The following is an 18,994-nucleotide window of genomic DNA, read 5'->3' on the forward strand; positions in this document are numbered from 1 at the left end:
TCTAACAATTCGATTTAAATAACACGATTTATGAAATCGATTATAAATCTAAAATTTCTAATACTATTGAATCAATCAACTGGTAATGCAAAGTTTCAATGTGTAGCTAAACCAATAATTTAATTATTGGTTTGATTCATGATTGAATATTAAATCGCAGCTCTGTATCTCTTATACAGACTTTTGCTGAAATAATATTATCTGAACAAAATAATCACAATAAATAATTAAAAGAATTTTATAACTAATGCACATATTTAATCTAATATGTATTTAAAAGAGCGGGGCATTACACTTACTAAGTTCATTTGTGATTCTTAAAGTTCGTCTGATCAGACTAAGTTCTTTTGTAATCTATCATATCTGAAACTGTGTGCCGGAGAGGTGGCCACCTCTCACGGTCACTTGACCGGCCAACCCGCTAGATGACTCACGGTCACTGGTGTACACTAGCCCTGGCAGGATAGCTATCAACTGCTCAGGACCCGAATTCGATTGCATCATTGACAAAGCCAAAGCAGATAGATATCATACTAAAATTTAAACATTTTATGGCAAGACAACAGTTGTAATATTTTCCAGTTCAAAGATTTGTAACGAAATAACTTGTTCAAAGGTAGCATTAAACTCGTTTGATAGATATATAAAACTGAAATTAACAGTTAAATCATCTCATGCATTCATTCGTATAAGAGGCCTACGACACGCAGGGGATCTCTATATACGTATAGTAAAAGTAATGCCCACCTCGTTGTGTCTCTGTATCAATGAGTAACGTCACTCTCTCCCTCAAGTCGTTACTTCCCAAAAGGACCTTCATCGTTATGAAGAATTGGTGAGAAGTTATAAAAGAAACCTCGATTAATAATCTAATCTCTTTTATGAAACATTAGTATCTCTAATGTTCATCTCTCTTGATTGTTAATCAATATAACAATTATTATCTCTCGTCATTACTCATTAATTATAACATCCTTATGTTATAATTAGCAGCGCTTCAATTAAAAGAAATATTTAACACATCGAAAAGTCCACTTTCTTAGCAGATCTATTCGCTCTCATCTCGTCTAATTAACCAATTAGAAAGTTAAACTTTCCATTAGGTATGTATTTGAGTCACAGGTCAACAAGAATTGACTATGCTCAAATTCTAATTTCACTAAAAATTTCGACATGACCTATTCATATATAATGTCAGCCACGAGATTTCAACGCGTGAATCTCACTACGTGAACTCGTCTCTCGACTCAAAACTTAACATCTTGACATCTTTTCAACGCAAACCAAACAATTCAAAATCATCAAAACTCTTTATCAGTAAACTATCATTTATACTCGACACCAATTGTTCGAGTGTCAGATACCAACATTTATGTGCGTTAATCATAACTCTCACAACTCACACCATTTAGTCATATCGTATCACCCATCAAAACAAATATAATCAAGTTGTTTTCTAGAAAGTTTTGCTGTTTTTGTGTCATCTTTAAAAATTCATAACAACCAACTCAATCATCATAAACTCTCATACCAATTGATCTCAAAAACTCCATGAAGTGTAGTTCACTCTAAAAATGGTAGTTAACCAAAAAGGTTAAAGGTTTTTGGAGATATTGCTCTTTTAGTGCAGGCTGTCAAAGATTGACAGTTTCTGCCAATTTTGTTTAGGCCATTAGAAACCAAGGCAAACCTTAATAAAATTCAATCAAATTTAATCAGCCAAAACTAAAGGTATCCTTGAAGATTTGGTTAAAATTCACAAGAGAAAACGTTCATATGATCTGCCAAATAAACAATGAAACTCATACACTTTTACTGTTGGAAAAATATGACAGCAGAACAGGGCATTTTTGAAATAATAAACTGCTCTGTTTCAGAGGTCATAAAAATCGAAATCTTATGTTTTTAGAAAAGTATTGAAGTCTAGTTTCGTTTAAAAAAAACGGTGATGCAAAATCCTTCATGGATTAATAGATATAAACGTTTTTGTGAAGTCTACCAACAGTTGACAGATTCTGTCAAGGATTTTTTTCAAAATATCTTTAAAATACCAAACATCATCCAAAAGACATGAAATTTTGCAGCGACGAAATACACATATCATAGATAAACATATTAAAATTTCAGAGCCATCAAGCAATGAAAACGCATCGAAACATAAGCTTGAAACTGCTGTAAAATTTTGACAGAATTCCAGTTTTAATTTCGTTCAACAATTATCATCCATAAATTGTAAATCAATTAGCATGCTCATGTGATATCGTAGAACACATATACGCAATAATATTCATTATGCAACGTCCCAAACTTCACGAATTTAAATAATCATACTCTAAAAACTTATACAATTTTCGTGCTTGGAAAAATACGAATTTAATATATATCGATTCTAGCATACCCTTAAGCACAAATATCAAGTCAAAACGATCAAACAAAAATCGAAAGACAAGCTAATATGTGAAAAACGGGGCTGCCCTCATGGGTTTCATAGCTACGGTTCGTTCCGTTCTTACTCCCTTCAATAAACATGCTCAACATCTACCCAAGAACAACATACTAAAATTTCACGACGATCCGACGTCGTTTCAAAATAAAGTCGAGAATCGACGTTTTTCGACGTCGACGAAAATCGAAAAGAAAACCATCAAAACGTAGGTAGAGATCTTACCTACTTAGATACGTGATCGAAAAGATGATCGACGCTCGTCTCGGTGCTCAAATCGGAGGTCAAAAGCTTAAATGGTATTAACGTTGAATATAGTGTGTGTTTTGGGTGTTGTGTGTGTGAGTTTGTGTGTTGTGCGTGAGTTTAGAGTGTTTGGTTGTAGCAGCCAACACTTTAATAGGGAAAGGGGCTTTGGGAGGTTTGGGGGTGGTTAGGGGTAGGGTAGGTTAGATATTTAAGATATTAACCCGTTAGTCGTTAAATATCTCGTCTCGTCTCATTTTAACAACTAACAACCCATACTCTTTGTTACTCGCCCTCTCAACCTCTACTCACTTTCATTGCACTCGTAATTCTATATAAATATAGAAAACACAAGCTCGTTCTCGAAATTCTGATAAACGAGCTCATTTCGTTTATCGAGAAATCCCGATTTACTATTCACTCGTCGTCCAAAAATAAAAACTTTCATTATTGGACTCGTATCGAAAAACTAAGAATATTTCTCGACGACGTGCACGTAAGATTTTGAAAGTCGACAAAAAGACGAAATAGCAGTATTTTATTATTCATCGTCAAAAAGTCAAAATTTTGAAAAACGTCTTAACGGACTCAGATCTCACTTCCGAGTTCATCGTTCTCATTCAAATAATTATCTCGAATTATTCAAATACTCAAACTCAAATACGGATATAAAATCCCACATCATTCTCACATCATCGAAAGAACATCTCAACATCTTAAAAAAAATAACAAGAAAACTTCATATAACTCCTCATCTCTTTACAAAGTAAATCAAACAAGGGATCTAAACCCTAATTACTCAAACTCAAGCAATTAACACGTCATCAAAGGCCCGGGTATTACAAATTATCTACTACTCATAATCTTATTGATAGAATTTCTAAAAAGTTAGAAAGCCCCTCTGGTTCTGGAACAAAAAATATTAACTGTTTAGATGTAGTAGCCCGCTATTTTATTTTATGATTAAGATTAGTAAATGCGATATTTAAATTATTGCATCCTCAGTTATTTTTAATCCAGTGATTAATTTCCTGTTAAGTTAGCCTAGATATTTGAATTTAATGCAATTGCATGTTATGATCGCAATCGAATTATTGAGCCAGTCAATAATTTATAATTTTAGATTTATAACTGACTTAGTAAAGTCAAGTTATTTTTTTTTACTTGCAATAGAAATATCATTTCTATGTATTTACCTTTATCACTCGAGTCGTGGATTTATTTCAGCTTGTGAAGTGAATTAAATCTACAGATTTAATTTAGATTTATTCTACAAGTCACGATGTTAATGGATGAGAAGTCAACAATCAAAATATGAGAATTTTTAGAGTATTTTGTATTTTTAGCAAGACCCGAGATTAATAACATATATAGATTTACCAACAGAGAATGATTTATTTTATTCATCACATCACAACTTTACAACTTATTATTCACTACATCCCTATTTCCTACCTACTACATCAAGAAAACAAACCAAACTTCCTACCTACTACATCAAGAAAAGAAAAGGGAAGGCATGCGTGTGGGAACAAAATCAGCCATTTTAGTAGACTACTCAAGTATAGCCATTAATGCACTCCTTCAAATAAACATATCAGCAGCAACTCTCTTCCATTTTACTTCCCATTTCCCCTCCATGCTACACTAATGACCCACGAGGAGGAATTCCATTCATTGCTCTACTGCCAAACTTCAGAGTTTATCGTCCCACCGATTCAATCACACAGCAGCCACCCAAACACAAGCATTCGCAGGTAAATACTAAGCTCTCTTATTTTTGAATCCAGTTCGCATATCATCCAACAAGCATGATTAATTAGAAAGGGCAGACTGTGTATAGATGTATATTTGCATAATGGACTTAGCAAAGTCACACACTTATGTAATCTAGAATGAGCTTGAGTTAGTACAGAAAGAACATCATAATCGGTAGTCACCTAGAACAACCAACAACCTATAAGCTCCCACACAAGTCAATTGCATTGAGAATTTGCATAATCAGTAGCAAAACCACAGCATTTCATAACAAGAGTATAGAATAACCAAGATTTCACGAGCTATGAGAATAGCAGCAAATCGAAGAGCATAATATATGATCGAAAACAGAATATCGTAGGATTGTTGAAGTTAGCTTTTGAGGGGGGAGCCGACTGTCCTGTTTAGTCGAGCTCAAGGAAGACGACGACTCCCAATGACCCTCGCCGATTCTGGACCAGCAGCAGCGTGGCTGAACCGAGAGGGGACGACGCCGGGGTTAGACACGGAGACAGCCAACGCCGGATGGAGCTGGCGGAAGCTGAACGGCCGGGGAAGGAGAAGCCGACCGGAGTTGAAAGGGAAGGCCGATCTGATTTTGGGGGAGAAAACCCGTTTGAAACTTCAAGGGAGAATTGGGGCTTTGCTTTTCCTTCGTGGAAGAGACGAGGAGCGAGGCGGGCTGCTGGAGATCAGACCAGCGACCTCGATTCCGGGCAAAGTAGCTGCAACTCCGGGCGGTGGCGTTACCTCAGCAGCGGCGACGTCCGGCGATAGAGCTTCCAGGCGTGTCAGGGGCGGCGGCGGTGATTTCCGATTTGGGAGAGCAGGGGTTCGTGCCGACAACACGAAGACTCCGGAGCCTCGGCGGCGGACTCCTTGGCTGAGAACGAGAGAGAGAAGAGAGGGAAGTAGCCGATTTTGAGAGTATAGAGAGAGAGATCGATTTTGAGAGAAATGGGAGAGAAAAAAAGCGTGAACCGTGAAGGAAGAAGGAAGGATTTGGGCTGAAACTTTGGGCCAACTTGTGGGCTAAAATTTAATTGATGATGGGCTCCTATTTTATTAAGTTGGGCCAAATTCTGGGGCTTTATTTATTTTAATATTTGGGCCGAAAGTTGGGCCTTATTTATTTTACTCAGATGGGCATCTATTACACTATTTCTTTGGGCCGAATTTATTTAAATTAAAGCCCACCTATTTTATTTTAATTGGGCTGTTATATTATCTTCGTTGGGCCTCGTTTGATTTATTTAATTGAGCCCAGCTAATCAAATTATTTATTTATTGGGCCAAGATTTATTTAATTACTTGAGCCGATGAATTATTTCAATTGGGCCTCTCATGTTAATTATTCAAGCCACTTCTACTTAATTAATTATTAGGCTATCTTATGTTGGGCCTTTTAATTATTCGAACTTATAACATTACTTTTCCTCATTATTAAGCCGATTAATTATGAGGTTATAAAGCGAATAAGCCTAAGTATTTATTTCTTTTCTATCGACTACAAAGAGCAGGATTTATTTAATGGGCATATTAGAACACCTTGTAGAAAACGGATTAATTTTAGTTAATTATCCGGTTTCATGAGATGAGACTTAATTTTTGTTTAAATCCGATAGCCTGGATTAATAATAGAATTTCCCGATTATTATTTCTGAATAATAATTCATAAGAGGATCATGCATCGTTAATTTCGTATTCTCATTATTTGAGGATTTTGCTCGAGCAGTATCTTATTTATATTCTCGTAATAAAGGTCAAGCACGAGATTAATAATCAGACAAGGAGCTACTGTACCACAGAAAGTTTCTATCAGGTGGGCATTACTTTTACTATACGTATATAGAGATCCCCTGCGTGTCGTAGGCCTCTTATACGAATGAATGCATGAGATGAATTAACTGTTAATTTCAGTTTTATATATCTATCAAACGAGTTTAATGCTACCTTGGAACAGGTTATTTCGTGACAAATCTTTGAACTGGAAAATATTACAATTGTTGTCTTGCCATAAAATGTTTAAATTTTAGTATGATATCTATCTGCTTTGGCTTTGCCAATGATGCAATCGAATTCGGGTCCTGAGCAGTTGATAGCTATCCTGCCAGGACTAGTGTACACCAGTGACTGTGAGTCATCTAGCGGGTTGGCCGGTCAAGTGACCGTGAGAGGTGGCCACCTCTCCGGCACAAAGTTCCAGATATGATAGATTACAAGAGAACTTAGTCTGCAGACGAACTTTAAGAATCACAAATGAACTTAGTAAGCTTGGGCCTTTTTAGCGAAAAACTCCCTTGCTGTACTGTTTATGATAGCATGACAATTTACACTTTTGAAGCATGTATTTTTATACTTAGGCATACGTGCCCACTGAGTACTTTTGTACTCAACCCTGCATATATTTCTAAATGTGCAGGTTGAGTAGCTGCCGATGGTGATGAAGTGACGAGCGGGACTCTTTTGTCTTATTATGTATTAATGAACTCTAGGGATACATGTCTTCATACATGTAATCAGAACCTTATTCCGCTGCGTACTCAGAAGTTTTATGTTATTTTGGCTAAGTCGGAGTTATCCGAACTTACTAGTTATTTGAGTCTATACGACTAAACCTTCGTTATATTATAAATATCCCTTTTATAAAAAAATGATGAAATGCGATCCTTCCTTGTTTGATTATCCCCCTTTCTACCCCGCTCCTAATCTCCCTCCATTAGTCACGGTTTCCCCGGCTTAATTATCCTTAATTAGGGCCGGTCGTGACAGAGTGGTATCAGAGCAGTTCATTTGCTCTGAACCCTAGAGTTAGCCCATTTTTCTGGTATGATCACTAGAATATATGAGTCAGTCAACCAAAGCTCATCACTTCATCACATCGTCATGCTCAGCAAGAAAGAAGGTGGTAATGATTTTAAAACATTGAGAAGTTCACGTTTTATATGAATGTACTGATACTTACATTCAAGTTTTATGCTTTATTGATTGATTAGATATCTCAATGAACTTAGATGCGTTAAGAATGCATGATCACTGTTACGAGAAGAACAATAGAAGCTAGAAACTCAGTTATGTTTCACTATAGCCATGGTGAAGAGCTAAGAAAGAGGAAGAGAATCCAATGAAAGCAGTGCAAGCGGAGTGCCACGCACGAATCACTGAAGCAGGCATAGTTCTTCATTCAGGTTGTTCACACGAGACGGAGCACCTAATCGACTATTGCCTTATTCAATGATAGTTTAAGTATGATATTGCTTATAGCGATGAGTATGACTTATGTAACCAGTTAGCTAATCCCTAATAAGTTGAGACTCACTTCTAGCCTCGATTATCACTAGCTATGACTTGAGGATAACTTTCATGATTCATCAATGAACTTCATAATTAGACTTACCAGGGGTCAAAATGCTTTGTATATGATGTTAATAATTCGATTAAAGCTATCAGCTTATAGTTTCAGGTATTCGGAACCATTCTGCTTACAGTACCTATCATATTAGATGAGGACATGACTGAGAATCCCTATTGATTACGATCACCTACTACGAATTGGAAAGACGAGATGTGATATGGGTACTGACAATTACCAACCATTATGATTGATCATAAAAGTTTACGCAAGTGGGTAAGACGAGGGAAGTTCTCGAAGATGGTTCAGAGTTTAATAATAGCAAGAAGCGCCGACAGTGGATCAATGCTGAAACAAATGAATTAAGATTCTAATGAGACCCTAAGGATATACTCAAGATAAGTATACATACCTTAACCTATCGAGGACATCGCCTCAGTTAGAACGTCTTGGATTAGGTATTTAGTCTGGTAGCCGGAATAAGAGCATTGACTAAGGTCATTCCATGACTTAGCATTACATATGGTGACACATACCCTATAAATGTGCTCAGATGAGCAAAGGCTATTTCCTTATTGAATGTGTGATGATTCAGAAGGTCTTTTGCAATAACACGGAAGAGTACTTCAAATTATATGGTTGCATTTCAAGCGCTATGTGAAGAAAACACTAAGTACTAGGAGTACTACATAAAGATCATGTAGAGGAAGATTGTTGAGTAAGGTCGAGCCTACCTTATTTCGCCTATAGAAGATGTTTAAGGATTGCATTAAACTAGGAGACAGACTCCAAGTTTGAGAAGCTCTAGAATATTCTCAAGGACATGTTCAAGATGTTAAGAAGAAAGTGGTGATTTTAGACCAAATATACCTTTTGCAGCCAATGAACAAGAGTTGCCAAGTTCGGAAAAGTATTTCCGAGTGACTGAGAAGTAGTTGTGTCGGACCTGGCCAGTCCACATGACCAAAATCTCAGTAGTCGTCATATATGGGTCTCTAAACCTATATATTTAAACTTTCATCTGAAAAGCCAAGCGGGTTCAAATTATTAGGTCATTTCGTTTCGACCTTTTAGTCAATTCATTTCTACCCTAAGGTCATTCCTTTTCAATTGTTTGACAAAATTGTTGAAACACTTTGCCAAATTGTCTTTTGTGATTTAAATCATTGTGGTTTATTAGTTGTTAGTAGATTTCCGGTGACCTAAAGACAAACAAGTATTCACCAGATTAAATCCATCTAGCACGTATGCCTCGACCGAAGGGTCAAGCACGTGATCCAACTAGACCATCTCTTATGGATTTAGTAGAACGTTATTTGTGTTTTTCAGAAATGTTGATTGTTCTGATGCTTTTTATGCCCTTATGCTGGCTTAGTTGTTTGACTAGTACTAGTACTGAAACGTTGGTTCACAGGGCGTAATGTGACTAAGTTCTTTTGTGATAACTGCTAGACAACCAGTCCACCACGTGTAGTACTTGGATAGATGAGTAGATCTATATCCAAATGTTAATGAAATAGTCTTTATTGATGTAAATTTCCTATGTCTATTCAGCAACCTATTTGGTGTTTTGCGGCAAGTCACTTCTGCCACGTGTTACTTATATACTTGCATGAGAAAGAGTCCGAACAAGATTTGAAAATCAAGAAACAAATTACAGAAGTGATGATATGCATCTGTATGTTTTATAATGCGTTAATGACTATATGTCAACTCATCAGTATGCCACCAAATGAGGGTGTCCAAGAGGAGGGGAAAAAAAAAAAAAATTCCCCGAAATAATGGAAAAGGCCCAGTACCGGGGCCAGAACAAGCCCCACTAGCCTTACAACAAAAATGTAGAATATAATAACTATTTCTACGAGAAAATCCACTTGTCTTCGATAAGATAGGAGATCCTACGAAGGCTGAGAAGCTAGTGAGCGCATCTTCAATTTCTTACACAGGAACGTCTCGCGTATCCTTTCAACTGACTTATGGTGGGAAGCAAGGAGGAAGACAATGACAATTGAGTAGTTAGGAATTTTAAGGTGGGAATAGTTTAAGACTGTAATATATGACAAGTATACACCCAAAAGCTATCGCAAAAAGAAAGAAATGGAATTTAACAATCTGAAGCAAAGAAGAACAACAATTACTCCATACGGCATGATGTTCTGCGATACGTCAAGATATGCGCTAGAGCAAGTAGACACATATGGAAAGATGGTTAAAAGAATTCTGTGTCGGACTGAGGCAAGAGATTAGAATGGCTTGGGCAAGCCATGGTGGATCGTCTTACGTGGAGTCGCTTAGCAAAGCGTTATGCATTGAGGCAGCAATGCTGGGAGAGATACCAGCAACTGCGCCTACGTCTGCACCTCCACAAACTCGGGCTCAAAAAAAAAAAAAAAAAAAAAAAAAAAAAAAAGAGAATGGGATATAGTAACCCTGGCCAAGCTAAGAAAAGGGTCATGGCAGGGGCAGACGTCCCAGCAACGTGGCTATGACACCTCAAAACAGATGGGGGATAACAAGTATGGGACTCCACCCTACCCAAAGTGGAACAAGAACCATGGGAAACTCTCCAGGACTGGTAATGAAGGATGTTGCATAGTAACTGGAATGAACATTATACAAATCGTTACCCGAATAAGCAACAAAGGGCGGGTCTCAAGCTAAATTCGCCTGTTCAAACTCCGCATTTGAGCAATCCAAGCTTTGCCAACCATACCAAGAGCAGTAACCACACCAGCGATAGCAACAACAACAATAATAGCACATGTGTGCTTGAATTTGGAGCTAAGCATAAAAATTATTCAAGTTGGAGTGAACAACTCGTATGTTATGCCGATGAGAGACATATACATAATTTTAGGAATGGAATGGATAGTTGAGAACTATGCCATCATCATTTGCAATGAAAGTCAAATTTCTTTTCGACCATGGAGAAGAAACTGACACGTTTTCATGGGATCAGCATGGGTATGAGAAAGACGATCATCTCCGTCCCTCAAGCAACAAAGATGATAAGAAAATGGTGTCCACCCTACCTTGTGTAGTTGCACAGAAAACTAAAAACCGAAAAAAAAGTATAGGAGACGTGACAATCGTACGTGAATTTCCAAATGTTTCCTGGAGATTTCACTGGGGTGCACCCGTTCTTTTTGTAAAAGAATAAAGATGGCACATTGAGAATGTGTATCCTCTACCGAGGATACACATCAACTTATAGAGAGTTGAACAAGGTGACACTCAAGGACAGGTATCCTCTAACGAGGATAGACGACTTCTTCAAGCAACTCAGAGTAGTGAGTGTGTCCTCAAAGCTAGATTTAAGGTCTAGGTACCATCAACTATAGATTCGATGAGAAGATGTACCCAAGGTGGTCTTCCGAACCAGATATAGACTCTATGAGTTCGTAGTGGTGTCATTTGGATTGACCAATGCACCAGCCATGTTTGTGGACCTCATGAACCGAGTGTTCCACCCGTACTTAGGCAAGTTGTCTTAGTTTCATAGATGATGTCTTGATCTACTCGAGGAACGAGAAGGACCATGAGAAACACCTGAGGATAGTCTTAAAAATATTGAAAACAAAGCATCTTTATGCTAAGTTCTGCAAGTGCGAATTTTGGCTCAACAAAATCACATTTTCGGGACATATTATCTCATTAGAAAGGATCAAAGTGCACCCTGAGGAAGTATAAGTTGTACATGAGTGGAGATCGCCTACTAACCCCAATGAGATCAAAAATTTCTTGGAACTAGCAAGTTGCTATCACAGATTCATAGAAGGATTTTCCAAAATAGCAAGACCAATGACCCTATTACTCAGGAAGGGAATTAAATTTCTTTGGACAAGAGTATGTGAAAAAAAAAAGATTTCAAGAAGCTCAAGGAGAAGTTAACCATAGCTGTTCCAGTAGCTAACAAATAATATGTGATTTATACAGACGTGTCCAAGGAGAGTACTTAGTTGCATGTTAACGCAAGAAGGAAGAGTGGCAACATACGCATCACGATAGCATTAACCACATGAATTGAACTAGCCAACTCATAAACTAGAATTAACTACAGTAAAGACCATAAAAGTTTGAAATACTTTTTCGAGCAAGAAGATCTTAACATGAGACAGTAAAGATGGCTCGAACTAGCGCAGGACCGCGACTGTAGTATTAACTACCACCCAGGCAAAGCTAACAAGGTAGACGACTCCTTGAGTCGTAAGACTCAACTTAAGTTGGGATCTCCCCTTACTTAGGAAGAGGAACCCATGAAAGATTTTAGTAGAATGAATTTAGAAGTGGTTCAACCACTAGAATCTGTAGAAAGGATTATTGCCACGATGGTAATAACACCCAACTTTATAGGAAAGCTGATAATGCGAAAAAAAAAAAAAAGAGAATGAGACCTTGGAGAGAATACATTATCAATAGGAATAGGCAAGCCTGGACGTTACCACTAGACGTCGGATGCTGCGTTAATGATTGAAGAAAGATTGTGTATCCCACACTATGAGAAACTCAAAGATGAGATAATGAGCGAGGCTCATGACACATCATATACTAGCCACCAGGGAAGCACAAAATATACCAAGACTTGAATAGACAAATTCTAGTGGGAAGGTATGAAGAAAGATATAGCTTCACTTGTTGAGAAACTCCTAGCATGCCAACAAGTGAAAAACTTGCACCAAACACTGTATGAAAAGTTACAGCCATTGAAGATTTCAGAATGCAGGTGGGAGCACATTGCAAGAGAGGTAATAGTGGAGTGACTCACGAAATGCGCTCGTTTTGAACCAATACTGATCGCATACGGATCAGACAAACTAGCCCAATTATATGTCTGAAAAATTATGCGTTGCACGGCGTGCCCGTGTCAATTACTTCAAACAACGATTCGAACACCCAGACTGTAGATGAACTTGCATAAGGAATTAGACACAAGATTTAATTTCAGTGCTATCTTCCACCCACAAACAGATGGACAGTTTGAGATAACAATTCAGATTCTCGAAGACATGTTAAAAGTAGTAGAACTAGATAGAGGTGGGAGTGAGGAATCAATGTTACCATTGATTGAGTTTGCCTATAACAATAGTTATCAGGCAAACGTCGATATGGCGTCTTATACGGCATTATGTGGAATAAAATGCAAATCACCATTTTATTGAGATGAAATAGGTGAAAGGATAATTTGAGGGCCAAATATGACTGGCGAAATGATTGAGATAGTTTGTCATATTAAGATAAAGAATAAAAGAAGCACAAGATAGACAGAAATCGTATGCTGATACGCGCCGAACTAAGTTAGATTTTAAAGTAGGAGGCAAAGTCTTCCTAAAAGTATTACCCTCCAAGGGAATAACTAGGATTGACGTAAAAGAAAAGATTACACCACAACTTGTGCGACCATATGAGATTTTAGAAAATAGGCCCAATAGCCTATAGATTGGTGTTACCGCCAAGTTATGAGAATGTCCAATGTTTTTCACATATCCTAATTCAAGAAGTATGTTTTGGATCCAAATGACGTGATCCACCCAAAACGAAATGGTCCTTAGCTCAAATTTGAGCTATGAAGAAAAGCCAAAAGACATCTTGGATCGTTAAGAGCAACCGCTTAGAAACGAGTTCATCACTTTGGTGAAAATCCATGGAGACACCATGGATAAGAAGAAACTACATGAAAGTTTGAAGGTAAGATGCTAGAAAGATATCAGAACTGGTGCGATAATATGCAAATTTCGGGACGAAATTTTTGTTAAGGGGGGTAGTATGTAGTAGCCCGCTATTTTATTTTATGATTAAGATTAGTAAATGCGATATTTAAATTATTGCATCCTCAGTTATTTTTAATCCAGTGATTAATTTCCTGTTAAGTTAGCCTAGATATTTGAATTTAATGCAATTGCATGTTATGATCGCAATCGAATTATTGAGCCAGTCAATAATTTATAATTTTAGATTTATAACTGACTTAGTAAAGTCAAGTTATTTTTTTTTTTACTTGCAATAGAAATATCATTTCTATGTATTTACCTTTATCACTCGAGTCGTGGATTTATTTCAGCTTGTGAAGTGAATTAAATCTACAGATTTAATTTAGATTTATTCTACAAGTCACGATGTTAATGGATGAGAAGTCAACAATCAAAATATGAGAATTTTTAGAGTATTTTGTATTTTTAGCAAGACCCGAGATTAATAACATATATAGATTTACCAACAGAGAATGATTTATTTTATTCATCACATCACAACTTTACAACTTATTATTCACTACATCCCTATTTCCTACCTACTACATCAAGAAAACAAACCAAACTTCCTACCTACTACATCAAGAAAAGAAAAGGGAAGGCATGCGTGTGGGAACAAAATCAGCCATTTTAGTAGACTACTCAAGTATAGCCATTAATGCACTCCTTCAAATAAACATATCAGCAGCAACTCTCTTCCATTTTACTTCCCATTTCCCCTCCATGCTACACTAATGACCCACGAGGAGGAATTCCATTCATTGCTCTACTGCCAAACTTCAGAGTTTATCGTCCCACCGATTCAATCACACAGCAGCCACCCAAACACAAGCATTCGCAGGTAAATACTAAGCTCTCTTATTTTTGAATCCAGTTCGCATATCATCCAACAAGCATGATTAATTAGAAAGGGCAGACTGTGTATAGATGTATATTTGCATAATGGACTTAGCAAAGTCACACACTTATGTAATCTAGAATGAGCTTGAGTTAGTACAGAAAGAACAGCATAATCGGTAGTCACCTAGAACAACCAACAACCTATAAGCTCCCACACAAGTCAATTGCATTGAGAATTTGCATAATCAGTAGCAAAACCACAGCATTTCATAACAAGAGTATAGAATAACCAAGATTTCACGAGCTATGAGAATAGCAGCAAATCGAAGAGCATAATATATGATCGAAAACAGAATATCGTAGGATTGTTGAAGTTAGCTTTTGAGGGGGGGAGCCGACTGTCCTGTTTAGTCGAGCTCAAGGAAGACGACGACTCCCAACGACCCTCGCCGATTCTGGACCAGCAGCAGCGTGGTTGAACCGAGAGGGGACGACGCCGGGGTTAGACACGGAGACAGCCAACGCCGGATGGAGCTGGCGGAAGCTGAACGGCCGGGGAAGGAGAAGCCGACCGGAGTTGAAAGGGAAGGCCGATCTGATTTTGGGGGAGAAAACCCGTTTGAAACTTCAAGGGAGAATTGGGGCTTTGTTTTTCCTTCGTGGAAGAGACGAGGAGCGAGGCAAGCTGCTGGAGATCAGACCAGCGACCTCGATTCCGGGCAAAGTAGCTGCAACTCCGGGCGGTGGCGTTACCTCAGCAGCGGCGACGTCCGGCGATAGAGCTTCCAGGCGTGTCAGGGGCGGCGGCGGTGATTTCCGATTTGGGAGAGCAGGGGTTCGTGCCGACGACACGAAGACTCCGGAGCCTCGGCGGCGGACTCCTTGGCTGAGAACGAGAGAGAGAAGAGAGGGAAGTAGCCGATTTTGAGAGTATAGAGAGAGAGATCGATTTTGAGAGAAATGGGAGAGAAAAAAAGCGTGAACCGTGAAGGAAGAAGGAAGGATTTGGGCTGAAACTTTGGGCCAACTTGTGGGCTAAAATTTAATTGATGATGGGCTCCTATTTTATTAAGTTGGGCCAAATTCTGGGGCTTTATTTATTTTAATATTTGGGCCGAAAGTTGGGCCTTATTTATTTTACTCAGATGGGCATCTATTACACTATTTCTTTGGGCCGAATTTATTTAAATTAAAGCCCACCTATTTTATTTTAATTGGGCTGTTATATTATCTTCGTTGGGCCTCGTTTGATTTATTTAATTGAGCCCAGCTAATCAAATTATTTATTTATTGGGCCAAGATTTATTTAATTACTTGAGCCGATGAATTATTTCAATTGGGCCTCTCATGTTAATTATTCAAGCCACTTCTACTTAATTAATTATTAGGCTATCTTATGTTGGGCCTTTTAATTATTCGAACTTATAACATTACTTTTCCTCATTATTAAGCCGATTAATTATGAGGTTATAAAGCGAATAAGCCTAAGTATTTATTTCTTTTCTATCGACTACAAAGAGCAGGATTTATTTAATGGGCATATTAGAACACCTTGTAGAAAACGGATTAATTTTAGTTAATTATCCGGTTTCATGAGATGAGACTTAATTTTTGTTTAAATCCGATAGCCTGGATTAATAATAGAATTTCCCGATTATTATTTCTGAATAATAATTCATAAGAGGATCATGCATCGTTAATTTCGTATTCTCATTATTTGAGGATTTTGCTCGAGCAGTATCTTATTTATATTCTCGTAATAAAGGTCAAGCACGAGATTAATAATCAGACAAGGAGCTACTGTACCACAGAAAGTTTCTATCAGGTGGGCATTACTTTTACTATACGTATATAGAGATCCCCTGCGTGTCGTAGGCCTCTTATACGAATGAATGCATGAGATGAATTAACTGTTAATTTCAGTTTTATATATCTATCAAACGAGTTTAATGCTACCTTGGAACAAGTTATTTCGTGACAAATCTTTGAACTGGAAAATATTACAACTGTTGTCTTGCCATAAAATGTTTAAATTTTAGTATGATATCTATCTGCTTTGGCTTTGCCAATGATGCAATCGAATTCGGGTCCTGAGCAGTTGATAGCTATCCTGCCAGGACTAGTGTACACCAGTGACTGTGAGTCATCTAGCGGGTTGGCCGGTCAAGTGACCGTGAGAGGTGGCCACCTCTCCGGCACAAAGTTCCAGATATGATAGATTACAAGAGAACTTAGTCTGCAAATGAACTTTAAGAATCACAAATGAACTTAGTAAGCTTGGGCCTTTTTAGCGAAAAACTCCCTTGCTGTACTGTTTATGATAGCATGACAATTTACACTTTTGAAGCATGTATTTTTATACTTAGGCATACGTGCCCACTGAGTACTTTTGTACTCAACCCTGCATATATTTCTAAATGTGCAGGTTGAGTAGCTGCCGATGGTGATGAAGTGACGAGCGGGACTCTTTTGTCTTATTATGTATTAATGAACTCTAGGGATACATGTCTTCATACATGTAATCAGAACCTTATTCCGCTGCGTACTCAGAAGTTTTATGTTATTTTGGCTAAGTCGGAGTTATCCGAACTTACTAGTTATTTGAGTCTATACGACTAAACCTTCGTTATATTATAAATATCCCTTTTATAAAAAAATGATGAAATGCGATCCTTCCTTGTTTGATTATCCCCCTTTCTACCCCGCTCCTAATCTCCCTCCATTAGTCACGGTTTCCCCGGCTTAATTATCCTTAATTAGGGCCGGTCGTGACATTAGAAAACCAAGAAAATAATTCTGATGATAATAAAATCAATAGAATACATTTTAAATCTGGAACAAAAAACTATTATAATAATAGATATACTCCTCCAGATATTCAATTCGAGGAAAGACCTCAATTCAAAAATAATTCCAAATATGATGGTCACTCTATTCACGAATGGAATATTGATGGTAGATCAGAATATGAAATTCTTAATATACTTCAAGAAATGGGCATGGCCAGAATTGCTTATAAAGTTCAAAATTTAACTGAAGAAAATGATGCTGCACTAATAGTCACGGGATTTACCGGACAACTTAAAAACTGGTGGGATAATTCATTAGACATAAATGATAAGCAACAAATACTTCAACACGTAACCACATTTGAAGATGAAGACGGTACCTTTGTTGATAAAAATGATGCCTGTGATTTCTTAATAATTACCATAGGTATGTATTTCATAGGAAATCCAAAAGAAGAATTAGATTCTACTCAAATAGTTCTATCTAATTTAAGATGTCCTACCCTATCTGATTATAGATGGTATAAAGATGTCTTCTTAACTCATATCCTTAAAAGAAGTGATTGTAATGCTTCATTCTGGAAAGAAAGATTCATAGCAGGACTCCCCAAACTATTTGGGGAAAGAATACATCAAAAACTCAAAGAAGCCACTGGATCAAATGAAATAAATTTCACAACAATCACTTATGGTCAACTCTTTGCTTTTATTAAAAAAGAAGGCCTTTTACTTTGCACAGAACTTAAAATACAATCCAAATACGGTTCTGAAAAGAATAGATTCAAAAAAGAAATAGGAACCTTTTGTGAGTCATTTGGTCTACAAAAGATTCAAGCTCCATCCTCAAAACTTAAACAAAAAGAGAAAAGATTTTCAAAGACCACTGAATATAAACCCCATAAAAGAAAATATTTCAGAAAACCTTTCAATCAATCTAGAAATTTTTCTAAACAAAAACCTTTTAAAAAATTTGAAAAATCAAAAATTACTTGTTGGAAATGTCATAAACAGGGACATAAAGCAGATGTCTGTCCTCTCAAAGGAAAAATTGATGAAATATTTTTCGACAATGAAGATCTTAAGAATAAAATCTCATCTCTATTAATTTCAGAAAAAATATCTTCTGATGAAGAACAAGAATATTCAGATGAAAATTCCTCAACAGATCCTGAAAATAATTTCATAAATCAAATATTTGATAGTGATGAATCTGAAGAAGATGAAGATCCTTGTAATGGATTTTGTCCTCTTAATATTAATGTCATTACAAAAAATAAAAATGAAAAAGAATTACTTTTTGACCTTATAGAAAAGGTCCCTGATCAAGAAGATAAACAAAAATATTTAATTAGACTCAGAGAAATAATTTTGAAAGAACTAGGCTTTATAAACTGAGGGAATGGTTTAGAGGTTTTGGAAAATGACTTGCTCCGTCAATTTTCGTCTGAATGTTGAAATGAATGAGAGTCTTCTTATATAGAGAATTCTTTTGGACATCAGTATCAATGAATACGAAAGTGGATCATCAGTCTTCATCTGCTTTTGAAAATTTGGTACGTTTGTCGGCTATTTTATGTAATCGTGCTATGAAAGTCTTCATTTGCTTTTGAAAATTTGGTACTCTGTCGGCCATTTCACCTTTTGAAAATTTGATACGTCTGTCGGCCACTTCACCTGCTACCAACAGTGATTGAGCACTTTACCTGCTACCAACAGTGATTGAGCTTTTGGAATTATGCCAGCTTTGAATTTCCTGCATTGAGAAAGGTTAATTGAAATTTTTTTGTTTTTCTTTCTTTTTTCTTTTGCTTCTTTTTTC

General features: G+C 37.0%; 1 long non-coding RNA gene across 1 annotated transcript in view; it reads left to right on the forward strand.

Moving 5' to 3' along the window:
• Positions 1–7,007, forward strand: part of LOC131002257 (uncharacterized) — a 41,963-nt gene extending 34,956 nt beyond the window's left edge. Inside the window, exon 2 of the long non-coding RNA XR_009094231.1 lies at positions 6,870–7,007. This is a non-coding gene — a long non-coding RNA (uncharacterized LOC131002257). The remainder of the gene's footprint in view (positions 1–6,869) is intronic.
• Positions 7,008–18,994: the final 11,987 nt, after the last annotated feature.

The sequence above is a fragment of the Salvia miltiorrhiza genome, unplaced genomic scaffold (assembly GCF_028751815.1).
Source record: "Salvia miltiorrhiza cultivar Shanhuang (shh) unplaced genomic scaffold, IMPLAD_Smil_shh Hic_asm_8, whole genome shotgun sequence".
In the NCBI taxonomy this organism is placed as follows: Eukaryota; Viridiplantae; Streptophyta; class Magnoliopsida; order Lamiales; family Lamiaceae; genus Salvia; species Salvia miltiorrhiza.